We start from the raw sequence: 16,348 nt of genomic DNA, 5'->3' as shown, positions 1-16,348 counted from the left end.
AAAAAAAAAAGATCTGCCACCATTAGACCAGCTGTTAGCATGGTGCCACATGAGCTTGCCCAACTTCTTTCTGTACCGAGTGCTTGCAGGCAGCCTGAAAGGCTTGAATGCAAAAAGGGATCCTCCTGGCACTGTCCGTGGCAGGCTGAATGCAGGAAAATCACAGATTATGGCAAAAAGGCAGTAACATCTGCTGAGTTACTTAAAGTGGAAGCAAGTGTCTCTATTGAGTGACAGACCATTTTGTGGCTGGTAAATAATATATACTCTAAAATGTCCCTTGGGGTGAGGAAAGAAGGATGAGAGAACTTCTTTTAATTATCTTGTGCGTGTTCTGACTTAATTCTCAGGAAACGAAGCTCCAAGGGGGCTAGAGATGGCAGCTGTAAGACCGTGGCCTGTGATATTTCCGGCTGCAGGATGTGAACAGGGCCAGCGGAGTCGATTCTCAGAAGAGCTGTGGGACAGCCTGGCTGGGGGACACACACCTGGACTGTGGTCCTCCAGGTGGCACTTCTCTCCTGGCTTCAAAAACCAGCCTCTTCCCCAAGACAGCATGAGACTGTACAGTCCTACTGGAGATGCTGACATCCTACTGATGAAAAACTTCCATCCCCATCGCTTACCTTCTTAAAAGCATCTGTGAGATTATTTTTTTTTCGCATAAAAAGAGGGTGATCAAACTCTACCTAAATCCCCCCAAATAATTGCATTGCTTCTTTTGGGCACAGGAATACCCCCAACGTTGCTGGTTTTTGGTGGAGGCTGTAGGCTATTTCTGGGTTTGCTGTAGCACTTGCCACTCATTACAAAAGGCACTTGATAAAGTTAATTTCTGTATCCTCACTGCTTCATAGTCACAGTACCCAAGTGATAGGGAAGAGGCAAGTTCAGTTAGTGGATCAGATTAATTAAATACTTTTGTTAGTTTTTAATAAGCTGAACAGAATGTTTTTATGGGTAAAAGGTCAGGGCTGACTGCTATGGAGTCTTCCCACAGCAGCCTAAAAAAGAAGTACAAAGAGAGCTTGGCAGGCAATCCCGTTGAAAGGCTGGCGTTAATGCCTGTAGGTGGCATAAATGCAGCGTGTAATTGCAATGCTACAACTCATCTGCACCGTTTAGTCTGTTTGGCAGCTCAGTAGGTTTGCAGTAAACTTGAAGCCAGTTTGTTTTTTTTTTTTTTTCTACTTACACCAGAGTGCTTATTAGAGAATATCCCAAGGGTGGTTTTTTTTTGTATTTTAGATGACATAAAGCATATGAAATGTCTATTTGGTTTTGCTTTTAAGTCAAGAATGTTAGTTTTCTTTCTCTTTTTGAAAAAGCTTTGAGCACCTGCAAAATAAACCATCCTTTATTGTGCTCCACATCACAATCTCGAGTCACAAAGTAGGAAAAATCTGTTTTTTTTTATAACCCGAAACAACCAAACCCCAACCTGTACCTGGGACATTGATCGGCATTCACTGGATGAGCTGCTGATCCACACTGAGGTATCCCGAGGGATACTCCAGCTGATGCAGTTTGTCTGGAAGCAGCATTGTCCTAAAGGTACAAACCTCTTTGAAGCTACTCGGGTACGGTTCTTCTCTGCTGCCATTCAGCCAGTTGTGGATTATTCTTGACAGGAGTAAGGAGGCACTAAAGGCATATTAAACACAGCAAACCTACTTCATAGCTAGAACTGAGAACGAGCAGAAGTCACCTTTGACAAGACTTTGTTGGCCATTATGAAAATCAAATATGTATGATTTTCTTTAGAGTAAGAGTAAGCATGTGCCACAGATAATTGCACGTATAGTCTGTGTTAATAAAAAGAGAAATGCGTAATGTTCTCATTGCTGTTTTGAGAATTGCTGTAGACTGTATCAGGCACTATCATCTCTAGGCACATCTATGATGGTCATGGTTGGCTGAATAACTTTATTACTCCTGTCAAGTCTGAGAACTTTTAAACATACATACAAATGATTTTTTTTTTTCCCTAAGGAAAATAATAAAAAAAATCTTCAAATAAATTCCTTTTAAAATTTTGGCCCTTTTCCTCTCCATGTCCTAGTTTTTCCATGTCCTAAAATATGTCAAATTCACATTGCAAGAATGTTGAAGAGTTTTAATATTAGACAGGATGTTTCCTGAGATCCTTGGCTGGATGATGCTCTGTAAATATAAAATGTTATGAGTAATAATGCAGACCTAAGTTATGACATGAATTACAAAGGTTGCCATGAGGCAAACCCAGAGCTTTCTAAGCAAGCTCCGTGGTAGAATATTCCTGTGCTCTGGGTAGAAAAATCTTGTGTTCTTTGAGCACCGGCATGAAGTTTATACTGCGTAGGGCAAGTTCAATACAAAACTGAGTGGTGTTTAAACTAGCAGTTTAAGAAGAGACAACTACCAAAATAGGTGGTGATCAGCATCAGGTCAGTTAGTGACAGATGTCTTAATTTTAGGCAAAGAACTGATTTAGGGGTGAGGGTGCCAGCTTGAAACAAGAAGTTCATTCTGTGCACTGTCAGAGATTTACTATGTGACCTTGAGGAAGTAATTTAATTTTACTGTGTCTTGAGTTCTTCATCTGAAAAAAAAAAAAAACCAACCAAGAGTAGCATTTTCCCTTCCTCCCAAGGGTGTTGTGAGGATAACCACATTAATTAGTTGCCTGCTTAGAGGTGAGTGTAATAGGATGGAGTAGCTAGAACATAACTCTTCCTTATCTCTGCTGACCAGTCCTGGTCAGTATCATGTCAACTGAATTGATTTTTGCAGAAGGTGATTAAACACAATTAAATGTCCATGTTAAAACCAACGCTAAGATTAGCTTGATTGAACTGAGATCAAAGTGGTGATAGATTCTGAACTCCTTTTATTAAAAAAGTGTTAATGGGATCCATGCAGAGCTGACAGAATGATTTCCTTTCCCACAAACCCACTGTTATCTATAAAGCTAAAAGATGAAATTAGAGTACTTTTTTTTTTAAGCTACAGAGCAGTCTTTTTTTTTTTTTTAAGTGTTAATGATCCCTGTCTTTAGCTCACTTGTTAACATTCCTTTGGCAGCTTTACCAGTTTCTGCTGTTCAGCTTAAGGTTTTTATTTTCTTGTTGCTGTACATAGAGAATTTTTGGACAGATTTTACAATTCACTTAAAAGAAATTCAGATTTTGTTGTGGACACCATAGCTGGTCAGCAGCTGTGGGGATGCAAAAGGAAAAGAGCAGCATCTGGAACCATTCTCCTTTGTTTTAAGTTCTGAGAGAGTCCCAGTTAAATGACAGAATTTCTGATCGATAAAAATTTCTGTCCATCTGCACTGACGGGCATTAATTCAAATCCAGTAATGACAATAATAATGATAATTACAAGAAACAGAGGACAATCCCGTGGGCTGCGTGAAGCGGCTTTGGAGGATGTGTGTTGCATTTTCTTCATATACGGCTGCATGCTGTTGAACGGCCATTGAAATCAGTGGGACTCTTTCCAGCAGCCTCCCTGGTCATTGGCTGGGGCCCTAAATGGCCTGTTACAACAGGGGAAAATTAACGTAGTTGTTGGCAGCTCATCAGCTGATGACTGAACAGATACACTGAAATCCCCATCCACCTTTCCAGACCGGCACTGGGAAAGGCCAGGGGTGCAGAGGAGGGAGGCTGTACTGCCGATGAACAGACAGCTGCGCTGTTCTCCCTTAGTGACAACTTCAGGGCTTCAGAGGTATTTCAGGCGCCCATTTTTTTTTTTACTGTGTGATGTTCTGGTTATAATGACCTGGGTCCAGATAGCTGCCTCTAAAAGAATAGCTGTCCCTTCTGTGGAAAGCTACGTGTGTTTATGGAGACTGAAAGACCTCTTGTTCAGGGCAGGCATGGGGTCCGGGCAGTTGGGACACATTATATCAGCTGATCCTACCGCAGGAGCTTTGTGCCATCGGGTGGTTTGTGTTGTAAAATCTCTCCACGCTCTGATGTTAATCGCTTGTGCTGCAGGGACTCCACACTTCTTTGGAAGTGGGAGGGGAATCCCTGAGGTCTTTGCAGAAGAGCTGCTGTAGAGGACGCATTGCTTTCTGGTAGCTCAAAACGGACAAGTCCCACTCCACCAAGAAGTTTTAGGCCAACTTCAGCAGACACATCTGCAGCACCCACTCTTCCATGGACCTGCCCTTTGAAGAAGCATATGCTGTGTTTTCAGCTCTGGGCTTTCCCAGGTTATCATTTGGGGATTTTCCTGGCCTGTTCTCATGCCCAGAGGTTATTTTTCTGAGTGGTGTTCAACCACAGAGCAAAAGGACAAGATTTGCTCCGAGAACTTACAGTCATAATAAAAGTGAAAAGTGAAGAAATGAGCCAAACCAACAGGAATTCCATGGGGTGCAGAGAAACAGTGAATCAGCCTGGCCAGAAGATATGCAGAGGTTTCCGTGGATCAGCCTTCTCCCCCTGTGCTGAAGAGAGCTTATTTACCATGAGTCCTGGTGGGAGAGATTAGATGTGTAGAAGTGGAAGACTCTCATCCTTCATTTAAAATCACAAGTGGTCGATGCTGCTCTGTGCTGTAAAAGCTAGTAGGAAAACCCCACTGCTTTCAACGAGATTCATTCTACCACGAGAGAGGAGTGCTTCATTGGTGTATCATCTTACTCATTAATTCATTTAATTGTACATTCATTATGTTTACTCATGTGACAGACTGACACAATCAAAGGCTTACCTTCAGGATTTATTATAGGTACAAAATTAAACAAAATGTTGCCAAATAGTAATATCATCATTCAATATCACCTTGAAAATCCATTATTTGCACGTTATCAATATCCTTTATGAGCAGGTCTGGCACTGCTATGCCAGTGGAGGCTTTGCCATGTGTTTTACCCCATGGAAGAGGGAGTCCCATGATCTTAGTAAGCGGCTTGTAGCAGTCAACACTCCTGACTTTTGGGTACCTTCTACTCCCACGGGCTTCTATGAGTGTGAAAGCATTCCCCACTCTGCAGCATCCCCTTTCTTTTGTCTTGGCATTAACTCCCCATCCTGTGCTTTTCAGTGCTGTAACCAGGAATGCACCCACAAAAATCGTTGCTGAAGTCAGTCACACGGTGGATGCCCATGTGCCCCTGCCAAACATCTGTGAAAAGTTTAAGATGGCAGATATTCATCTTGGGGGGCTCAGATAAGGTTAGAATCAGAGAATCATCTAGGTTGGAAGGGACCTTTAAGATCATCAAGTCCAACCATCAACCTAACACTGCCAAACCACCACTAAACCATGTCCCTCAGCACCACATCTACCTATCTTTTAAATACCTCCAGGGATGGCAACTCCACCACCTCCCTGGGCAGCCTGTTCCAATGTTTGATAACCCTTTTGGTGAAGAAGTTTTTCCTAATACGCAATCTAAACCTCCCCTGGCGCAACGTGAGGCCGCTCCCTCTTGTCCTATCTCCTGCTACTTGGGAGAAGAGACCAACCCCCACCTCACTTCAACCTCCTTTCAGGGAGTTGTAGAGAGATAAGGTCTCCCCTGAGCCTCCTTGAGGTTTTAAAGGAAATTGCTGGGCTTTGGGGTATTAGGTAGGTTGAGCTTTTAAAGCAAATTGCTGGTCTTCGGAGTCTTGTTGTCTAGTCTCATTCATTTATCCCTCTGCATCTCTGCCCGCAGACTCTGTCTGTTCTTTAGCCTTTCTAAACCTAAGCAGAAAAGGGGCATAAATAGTTCTGCGCTCTCTCCCTCCCTCTTCTCATCTACTGACAGATTAGGCCAGGAAAAGTAAAGAGTTTGGGGCTTATGCTTTCATCCTCGCCAGAGCAGCCTTTGTTGGAGGCCCGTCAGGGTGACTCACGCGTGCGGATGGGCACTTTCCCAGCTCTGCAGTGGAGGAGGAGCAATGCCGACTCCTTCAGAGAGAGGTTGCCTGTTCGAGTTCAGCAGCTGTTAACAAAGACTGCAGAGTTTTAAATAACCCGAATAAATGAAATCTCTTCTCCCTCTTCAGTTAATCAGGCCTTGCTTTCTTTGTATGTCAAAAACCTGCTTGCTCTCCTCTTACCCAGACAGTTTTTCATGGCAGATAAAACCTGAATGTAGGACATAAATAGCCAGTCCCATGGACTGAATGAAGCTTCAATTTCCAGTGGCTTCGTGTCTTGTGTCCTTTTTGCTGCTTTTGTCCTAGTAAAGCGCAAGGTTTGGCATAAGCTGTTCTCCTGACTGGGCACTTGTTGTGATTCATTCTCCTGTGCAATTTCTGTGGTGTCCAGTAAAATTTATTTTACAGCCTTTGTCTTGGGGAGGGCAAGGCTGTAGAGATCCCAAACTATGGGGAAGGAAGCGAGACAGAGGAGCTGGTGCCACCACCTCTAGAGGTGTCATGGACTGGCAAGGACAAGCACAGACCAGCCACCTGGTCCTTGGCTTTAAATACTTGGAGCTGCAGACGGATCCCTGGAGGGCACGAGACTGCAAGTCCATGTCATTTGGGGTGCAGCTGCTGCTCTCCCCGACTCCGCCACCCCCTGAGTTACAGCGATTGCTCTGCAGCTTTGCGTGAACTGTGTGGTTTTTGTTCCTCTCCGGCAGCACAGAGGAGTTAAGGACAACGTGAAAACTTACGTGCTCTCTAAAGCATCTCTCACATTCTTTCCTCTTGCAGAAAGGAAACTGGACTTAAAATCGGTGGAGCTCTCCAGGAGGATGAGGGAGGCTGAGCTCTGGAAGTACTGACAGGCTGGGGAGAAGTGAGCAGGGTCTGCCTGGAGAAAGCAGAGTTTGTGAGCCTGATTAAGGAGCTGGTCCTGAAGTGTACTTGCAGAAACCCCAGATCAGACACCTTTAGTTGACACCTGTGTCAATACCATATTGGTCAGAGATGCTGTCTGGTTGGGACATTTATTAGGAATTGCTTTTGTAGCACCTTAGCAGTGCAAGGCATTTTTCAAACACCATGAGAAAAGGATTCTAGCAAACACACAATCATTAATTATTTACCCTGCAATAGGTGAGCAGAGGTCCCAATATGCCAAGACCTGTACCTACACACGCATGGACACACTCACACACACAGAAGCTGTTTTCCCACATTATTCTCTGAGGACACGGTGTAAATAAAGCTGCAGACAAAATCCATAAATGAATAAAAGATAAGGGCTCTGCCCCCTTACCAGCAAAGTCAAGGGTCTCTCACTGACGATACTGAGAGCAGAGTTAGCCATGGGGTATTCCTGGAGCACAGAGTGCTGTGGGATGGAGATAGGGAAGGTGGGAAGTGCCAGAACACAGTGGAGGTGAAACTCGTGTGCCCTGGCTTAGCTACCTGCGCCACAAGGTCCAGGTCTGAGCTAATTCACACATCCCTAGAGGTCCTTTCAGCCCATCATTTTCGAGGCACTGGCAAGTCCCTCACACGCAGAGATCTCACTTTCAGACTTGTAGTGTAGCACAGATGGATCCCATCCTATATTCTCTATTGCTTTTTCTCTATCTTTCAGCGCAGGTAGGCAAGTGAGCAGCAGTGCAGATAAAAATTGCAGCTATTAGTCAGAAAATGCTAACCAAAACTAACCAGCCTAATGCCTGTGTTGCTAGGAAACAATCTGCCTCTTACTTTGCATTGCTACCATTTGTATGCCTCCACTCTTCCGATTTTCTTTGCCTCAGACCCAGTAAGAAATTTCCACTACAAGCTGGCACAGAATCCAGTCCTCTCCGGGTCCCACACTGGTTTAATTTAGCCTCAGACTGCTGGTGCAAGTGGCTTCAGTTACTTCATTTAGTCTGGCAGAAAACTGGCATAATTCACGTGCCCAGTTATGCACATGGACATATACAAGCCGGGACAGCTGAGCTTTGCAGGACGTAGCGGTGTGTAATACCTTCTGATTTTCCAGCCTCTCCTGGAGGTTTCTTCCTTTCAGCGATGCTGTTGCCTCTTATACATCTTAAGGAACTAACCTGCCTGCTTGTGACTGTCCAACCATATCCAGAGGGAAACCTGGAGAAAAAAAAAAATCCTACTAAAATTATTTTTCTTAGGACATGCTACACTGATAGAAGTACCTTTAACCCACATTTTTGTGTCAGTGCCAGGGAGCTCTATTGATTTACTATATTTGAATTTAAGTCAATGTAGTTAAATCAATACCCAACCGGAGTGGAGATTAGGTTCTCCATTGATTTTAAGTGTGCCTGACACCGGTAGAGTTTGTAATTTACAAGCACAAGATATATTGATGGGAGGCAGCTTTAAATCTCTCTGGCCACGTTGCATGAGCTGCATCTGAGCTGTGCTAAGATTTAGGCCGGGAGCTGGAGGGGGTTTTCCAGTGATGCATTCCCAGTCTGCTGGTGGTTGCCGATACATGAGGACCACTGGCAAAACACGATGCGCGACTGCTTCCACATGCAGTTCTTCTAAACTGAAATTTAGCAAAAATCTTTTTTTTTTTTTTCCCTTTTTTTGTGTGTTTTCAGGTGAGTTTAAAGCATGTCATTACCCTGTCAGGGCTAGGAAAGGGCTCCGCATGCAGTATGGAAGTGCCATAATCTCGGTCCCGGCAAGGCAGGGAGAGCACTGACCAGCAGAAGTCGCGGTCCAAGCAGTAGCTGCTAACCCTCATCAGCTGCAGCCAGAAATCACATCACCTTATCATCTCTCACGGAGGTGTTTGGCACCAGCTGCAACTTCCACAGGCAGCTCCTTGGCCACAAACCCATCTTGGTTTTCCTGGAAGGCTCTTGCCTTACATCTTAGCAGTGAAGGAAGGAGGCAGGGTCCCTGCAGATAACCCTGTGTAAGGCAGAACCCTGGAAAAAAACAGCCCAGAAGAGTGTTTTTTAAAATCTGAATGTAGAGCACAAAGGACAGAATTAAAGTGTTGCACCTTGCACCTGCAATTTTGTAATGGATAGAAGGGTCAGTATGGCGTAAATAGATGTACATGGTCCCTTGTGGAGTTTCTTCCATAATCCATAGATCTTTGCTGTTTGGGAATAATTCTTGCATGAACCTGCGTTTTCCTTTTCTTGTTGTCTTTGTAGCAGTTTGCCACAAATACACAGTCTATTGCACTTGTAGCTATCATACATAAAAACTTAAGCTTTTTAGACCTGTTCTAAACACACCTCTTAGTACCTTGGTATATTATACTTCACCAAAATCTATAGATATCCAGGGACTTTGCCATCTTGTTTTACTCTGCTAAACTGAAGTTTTCAGAGGATTTCAACAGAAATCGAGTTCTTAACTCTCTTATTCTTGTTTTGGCATCCTTCGAATCCCTTGCAATCAGGGATTTGTACAATGGATGGCAACACAACCAGCAAATCCCACTACTCCAGGATGTTCTGCTCATTTAAAGGAATTATTTGACACATACACAGGTAGAGCCTGTAGAGCTTCATTTTAGGTACAGAAAACGAAGGTGCAGAAAGATCAGTGGAATGCCATGGTACAACTCATAAAAGGAGAGCAGACTGCTTGGTTGTTTTTTTTTTTTTTTTTCTACCTCAAAAAGCCCCTGTCTCCCTGTGGGACTCAGCAGAATCCCTTCCAGCCCCACCAGAAAGGAACGTGCTATCTCCCATCCTGGGCTGCATTGCCCAGGCACCCTTACACCGTGAAAGGTGTGGGTGTCAGCAGAACAGGTCATGACGTACTGAGTGAACAGCGTCAGCCTTGGCAGGCAGGATCTGAGCTGGTCCCAAAGCCTGAGACTGGCAGCAGATACCTTAATGGCAGGAAGGAACCTCCCTCTGGTAACTTGACCTGTCTTGGAAAAAGTGAGACCTACTTTCTACTAGCTGGAGGAGCAAAATAAAACAAGATGCAGTACTTGGGAAAGAAGCTCGTTCGTGCACTGTAAGCCCTTGAAATACGCTGTTATTTCTGTAGCTCAGTGCCACATCAAACACCAGCAGAAAAAGAACTCAGATCGCAGTTGGTTAAATGCAATGGTGAAAATGGTAAAAAGAAAACTTCAAATATGTTCCAAATTAATAGATGCCTAAAAGTTCACATCTGAACCTTGGCAGTCTTGCCTTGTCTGGAAAACCTGGACTTGAATCCCTTGACTGAGCATATATCTCTAGTGCTGTTTGGGGTGCCCTAAGGTACCCTGTGTGACCTCCAGCTGGGCTGGAAGGATGTGCATCTCCTGGGGGTCCTGTGTCACATCTGCCCACACTGGATGGGTGTCTCAGCCCAGAGAGTTTGAAATGGCTCTGGATACATGTGTTGAGGTCACTGAATCAAGTCTGTCTTGTTTGGTTTTGCAGTGAATTTTCAGTATTTCCTTTTACAAACATAGGTCGATAGATGGATGGATAACTATGTATATATTTGTAAGTTATTTGGGTACATCTGCTTTAAAAAAGGAAGTGGAGAACTACATGAAAATTAATCTGTCAAATGTGGTTGAAATGCTCTGATGAGCAGGTAAAGACTTTCGATAGATTTTACACTGACAAACTATGTTTTTATTACAAACCGTTTGGCTTATCCTTAGCTAATAGGAGGCCTGAATCCTTCTGCCCACCGGTGCAGCTTTTGTACGAGGAAGAAGACACTCTGGTCTTGCAGATGGGAGAGGGCATTCACGTATCTCAGGAGTTACATTATCATAGGCCATCAGAAAATCCAGACCCTTGAAAACTATAGTCTCTGTTGACATAATTCTGTTTACTTCAGCAGCAACTCAATTGTCTGTTGATTTCATTGAATTCACTTGTAGCCCAGAAATTGAAGTCTCTTTAAGATTTTTCTCCCACTCAGGGGTCTTCTGCTGTCTTCTAGTCTTTTCATATCTCCCAACCTGACCTGGGGCTAGAAAAACTGTATTGAACTGAAAGGAAGTTAAAAATGCAGTTTTCTCCTCTCTGAGAAAGAATGGAAGCAATCTTTCATGTAACACAAACCTTTCACTTCTAGGTGGTCTCAAGAAAAGCAAAGTGAGAGCTAGAACCACCGAGAGGCAGCAGGTGCCTTCTCATTATTCACTAATTATCAGTTATTAATTCAGCTGTCTTCCTGATGAGATCTTCTTCCACCTTCAGATGAGGTGTCTGGATCTCCGAGCTGAGATCTCCATTTCACAGGAGGCCACGTGCTGGTGGCCAGGCCAGCTCTGGAGGTGTTGTGCCAAAGAAGGCCCTGAGATGGTGCTCAACCAGCTACTACATGAGCGCTCTGCTGCTCACCTCCTCCATGACAATGGCAGCACAACCCCGTGATGATACTTCTAATAGCCACGTTTTGGAGGGGGGGTGTGTAGAAATTCATTATCTGCCAAACTATGTAAGTTAGTCCTCATGTTGGTAAAGATAACTTGGGAGAGGAGTTGTTCCTTTTGCATGAGTAATGAACCAAGGACCTGCTTTAGTGTTAATGTTACTTATCTTTTGGATGTGCTCTGTTGCAGAAGTTAAGTCCCTCTTCCCCTTTTCCAGCTTGTTAAGATTTTCTAGCACTTCATAAAAGAGCAGAGTATTAACTTTGGGGATGTGGATGAATACACCTCACCTGAAACTTTTGTGTCTACCTCCATTTTCCTCCCAGGCATTTCTGGATGAGATATTCTGTGTTTCCTATCCAAAACTACCATATCATTTTGAAGTGAGGTATAAAACTATGTATGAAATACACAAATTTGTATTTCATTGCCAAGGCATTTCAATAAATGGATTAGATTGTGTTGCCTAAAGTTTGCAAAGTACCAGAGTTTTCCTTGTGGCCGAGAGTATATATTTTTAATACATATTTTTAATATATATAAAATATATACAGATATTTCAATCCTGGTTCAAGGCCTCTTGTCTGCTCATCTGTGACTTATTTGCCTGTGGAGTGACCATGGAGCCAGGTGTGCCTGTAAGGATAGACTCGCAGTTGCTGTGAGTCAAATGAGCTCAGCAGAGCCCAAACAATTTCCATCATCCCATGGTTTGGTGGGGGTTCCTAAGCAAAATTATTTAGAGGGAAAGGCAAGACACACACACATATGTTTCGGTAGCAGCTTTAAAATTAGGAAGGAAAATATTCACTCTGGGCAAAACATGGGAGTGGAAATGTTTTGTGTACCAGGTGGGACTCCCGCACCTGATTAACCGATGCAGAAATAGCTGCCATCAGCCCGCAGCGTTCTGGAGCTGTCTTGTTCTGTAAGCTGACGTTTGCTGATGCCAGCAGACTCAGCAGCCCCAAAAGCTATTTTTTCCCTACTGCTGAGACCACCATTTCATAGACTCTGGCAAAAGAGGTGCCTTCTGTCTCCCAGCATCCCATGCCAAGAGAAAGCCTTTTGTCCGCCTACAATAGAGCTGGTGGCAGGGAAGGAAGTTGTGAAACACTAGTTACTGTTGCTGGCTAGTGAGCCATAAAGGAAGGTTCTGCCAAAAGGACACAGGCTGGGATCTGACCTCCCCTTTCTGTCCTCATGGCTGCTGCGTATAGGTGAAGCCGTCACTTGTCGGGAGCATTGGAGGCGGGCTGTGCGCTGAGCCGAGCCAAAAACTCCTTGGAAGTTAACAGCGTTGTTAGTGACGGGGCAGAGATCCGGGTCCCCGTCGGAAACACGGACAATGCCTCCCCTCGGTTCCCCCGAGGGATTTCTGCCACTTGGGCAATTGCCACGCATCTCAAAATGCAGCTATGAAATGGGTGGCCATGCCAAATTAAATACTATCCTGGAGGAGGGGGGCAAGAGCAGGAGGGTGGCACCGAGCAGCTTTCAGGCTGGCCAAATTTGGCATCTTTTTTTATTTGCTAAAATCTACTTTCTTAACACTCCTGCCTGTGCCTTCCCGCTCTCTTTGTGCATCCTCAGCTCCGGAGTGTCAGAGCAGCAGGATGAGGTGCCTTTGGGCGAAGGAGGTGTGATGTACTGGTCCCCTCCGGAGCCCGGCACCCTCTGCTGCTCCTCTCCCCCACAGGCGCCCATGCTCGATGCAGCTAGAGCTGGTGGGACACCCATGGGGTGATCCTCTGCGTCTGCTATGGGGGGTGCAGCGTGGGACACGGGCCTGATGGCACGGTGCTGTATGGTGATGGAGGATCCATTCCCTCCCTGCTAAAGGGCACTCGCTGCCTCCTCCCTGCTGGAAGCCGCGCAGGGTCACAGGCACAGGTCAGTGTGTTACAGATTACTCCCAGGGTAAGTCTTCAGGCTCTCTTTTACAAGCCTGAGGGCTGAGAGAAGTTTTTAAAGCGGAACCTGCAATTCTGGCATTTTCCCATGCCTCTGGGAACCGGGAGTTCTACCCACAGCAGCACCGACTCCTTCGTCCAGCCTTAAACAACCCCACAACTCTGACACTCGGCTCTTTCGCACCTCAATGACGCTCTGGATTGCCGTTCCTTCCCACCTTCAGAAGACATTCTGCTGCGATAAGATTTTCAAAGTTGCTGCTTAAATTTGGCTGTTAGTTTCACATTGGAGGCATGTGAATTAAAACAGCCGGACTTTCCAAGCCTGAACCACCTTGAATGCGCCCGTGACTTCTGTTCTTGGCAAATATTTGTTCTCGAAGGCAGAGTGAAACACACCTGTGCTGTGGTTTATCCTGACCTGATTGTATCGCCGTGAAGTCGAAGGGTGGGTGTGAGGGCAAAGCAGCTATGTAAAACCATTTCCATCGAAATCAGAGTGGTCTGCGAGAGCAGGACAGCTGTTAGATGCATTGCGGACCCTGAGATGGGAATTCCTTCCCGTTCAACCCGGCAGCCAGCTGCAGCCGGCAAAACCGACCCCCGCAAGTCAAGTGGTGGAAAGCTGCACCTGCGAGCTGTGTATGCGCCTGCTGTGGGGTTGGGAACTAAAAAAAAGTTTAAAGACTTGATCAAACAAGTGAAACCTGAAGGGTGGAAGCTGTATGGAGGTTAGATGGCAATAGCTCCCTCAGCACTGCAGGCCTGGGGCGGAGTGGCTGGAAAGCTGCCCGGCAGAAAAGGACCTGGGGGTGTTGGGGGACAGTCGGCTGAACGTGAGCCGGCAGTGTGCCCAGGTGGCCAAGAAGGCTAACGGCATCCTGGCCTGTATCAGGAATAGTGTGGTGAGCAGGACTAGGGGAGGGATTGTACCTCTCCACTCAGCACTGGTGAGGCCCCACCTCGAGTACTGTGTTCAGTTTTGGGCCCCTCACTACAAGAAAGACATTGAGGTGCTGGAGTGTGTCCAGAGAAGAGCAACAAAGCTGGTGAGGGGTCTGGAGCACAAGTCTTCTGAGGAGCAGCTGAGGCAACTGGGGTTGTGTTTAGCCTGGAGAAAAGGAGGTTGAGGGGAGACCTTATCTCTCTACAACTCCCTGAAAGAAGGTTGAAGCGAGGTGGGGGTCGGTCTCTTCTCCCAAGGAACAAGCAACAGGACAAGAGGAAATGGCCTCAAGTTGTGACGGGGGAGGTTTAGACTGAATATTAGGAAAAATTTCTTCACCAAAAGGGTTATCAAACATTGGAACAGGCTGCCCAGGGAAGTGGTGGAATCGCCATCCCCTGGGTAGACATGGTGCTGAGGGACATGGTTTAGTGGTGTTTTTTGGCAGATCAGCTTGATGGTTGGACTCAATCATCTTAAAGGTCCCTTCCATCTAGACAATTCTGTCATGGCCCATCTTGCAGGCTCAGCTGAGAGGACTCAGCGTGTGGTGGTGAGGAACCATCTGTGCTTACGCAAATTTCCGAATGTCTGTAAAAACGACAACCCTCCGCTAAAACTTCTGTAGCTGGGTTACCATTCCCACTGCCTGAAGTTCTGGATAATTAGCTTTAAGGATATTACAGTGATGCCTTTGGATCGTCGCCTGGGAGGGTTCACTGAGGAGCTGAGGCAATGAAATGCCTGCAGAGCCCCGGTGCAGAGGCAGGAGCGAACCCGTCCATCTGTGTTTGGCTCAGGCACTGTAAGCAAACATTAAACAAGCGCGTTGCATCAACACACACACACGTATTTCAGCCTGTTGGTCGGAAACTGCCTGTATTGCACGTGCAGGCAGGCAGCAGGACGTTGAAGGGCAGCCCCATCCACCAGCTGCCCACGCTGATTCGAGTCAGGCAGTTGATACCCAACTTTTGCTGTTGGATCTGAGCCTGTCCATCTGACAGTTCATTGCTATGGTTCCTGGACTTGATGAATGAAGTTTGTTAAGTCACCTACTTCGACTTGAGATGGATTTTATGCTGTCATAAGCTGGATGGTACCACACTGGGAGAAGTGACAGATATGTTGAAGAATCAAAGAATCATACAATCATCTAGGCTGGAAGTGACCTTTAAGATCATCGAGTCCAACCATCAACCTAACACTGCCAAACCACCACTAAACCATGTCCCTCAGCACCATGTCTACCCTTCTTTTAAATACCTCCAGGGATGGTGATTCAACCACTTCCCTGGGCAGCCCGTTCCAATGCTTGACAACCCTTTTGGTGAAGAAATTTTTCCTAATATCCAATCTAGACCTCCCCTGGAATAACTTGAGGCCGTCATGCTGCCATCCAGACCTTGACAGGCTGGAGAAATGGGCCAACAGGAACCCCATGAAGTGCAACAAGGAGAAGTGCAAAGTCCTGCACGTGGGAAGGAACAACCCCAGGCCCCATTGTGTGCTGGGGGCCACCCAGCTGGAAAGCAGCTTGTCAGAAAAGGACCTTGGTGGACACCAAGTTGAACATGAGCCTGCACAGTGCCATTGCAGCAAACAAGGCAAATGGTATCCTGGGCTGCCTTAGACAAAGTATTACCAGTATGTTGAGGGAAGTGATCCTTCCCCTCTACTCTGCTCTCATAATACCCCACCTGGAGTACTTTGTCCAGTTCTGGGCTCTCCAGCACAAGAGAGACACAGACCTACTGGAGAGAGTTCAGTGTAAGACCATGAAGATGATTAAGGGACTGGAGCACCTCATGTATGAGGAAAGGCTGAGAGAGCTGGGGCTGTTCAGCCTGGAGAAATGAAGGTTCAGAGGGATCTCATCAGTGTATATAAATACCTACAGGGAGGATACAAAGCGGACGGAGTCAGGCTCTTTTCAGTGGTGCCCAGTAGAAGGACTAGAGGCAATGGGCCCAAACTGAAACATGGGAGGCTCTGTCTGAACATCAGGGAACTTTGTCACTGTGAGGGTGACCGAGCACTGGCACAGGTTACCCAAGGAGGTTGTGGAGTCTCTATGCTTGGAGATATTTAAAACTTGTCTGGACACGGTCCTGGACAACTGTGTCTTGGTGGCCCTGCTTGAGCAGGGGGCTTGGACCAGATGACCTCCAGAGGTCCCTTCCAACCTCAACCTTTCTGCGATTCTGTGATGTTGTTTCTTGATTAAATACAGGATCACAGTCACAACTATCCATTTTCCCAA

The sequence above is a fragment of the Vanellus vanellus genome (genome assembly GCF_965231255.1).
Source record: "Vanellus vanellus genome assembly, chromosome: 1".
Taxonomy (NCBI): Eukaryota; Metazoa; Chordata; class Aves; order Charadriiformes; family Charadriidae; genus Vanellus; species Vanellus vanellus.
The sequence above is the reverse complement of the archived record's forward strand: the minus strand, read 5'-3'. Positions refer to the sequence as shown.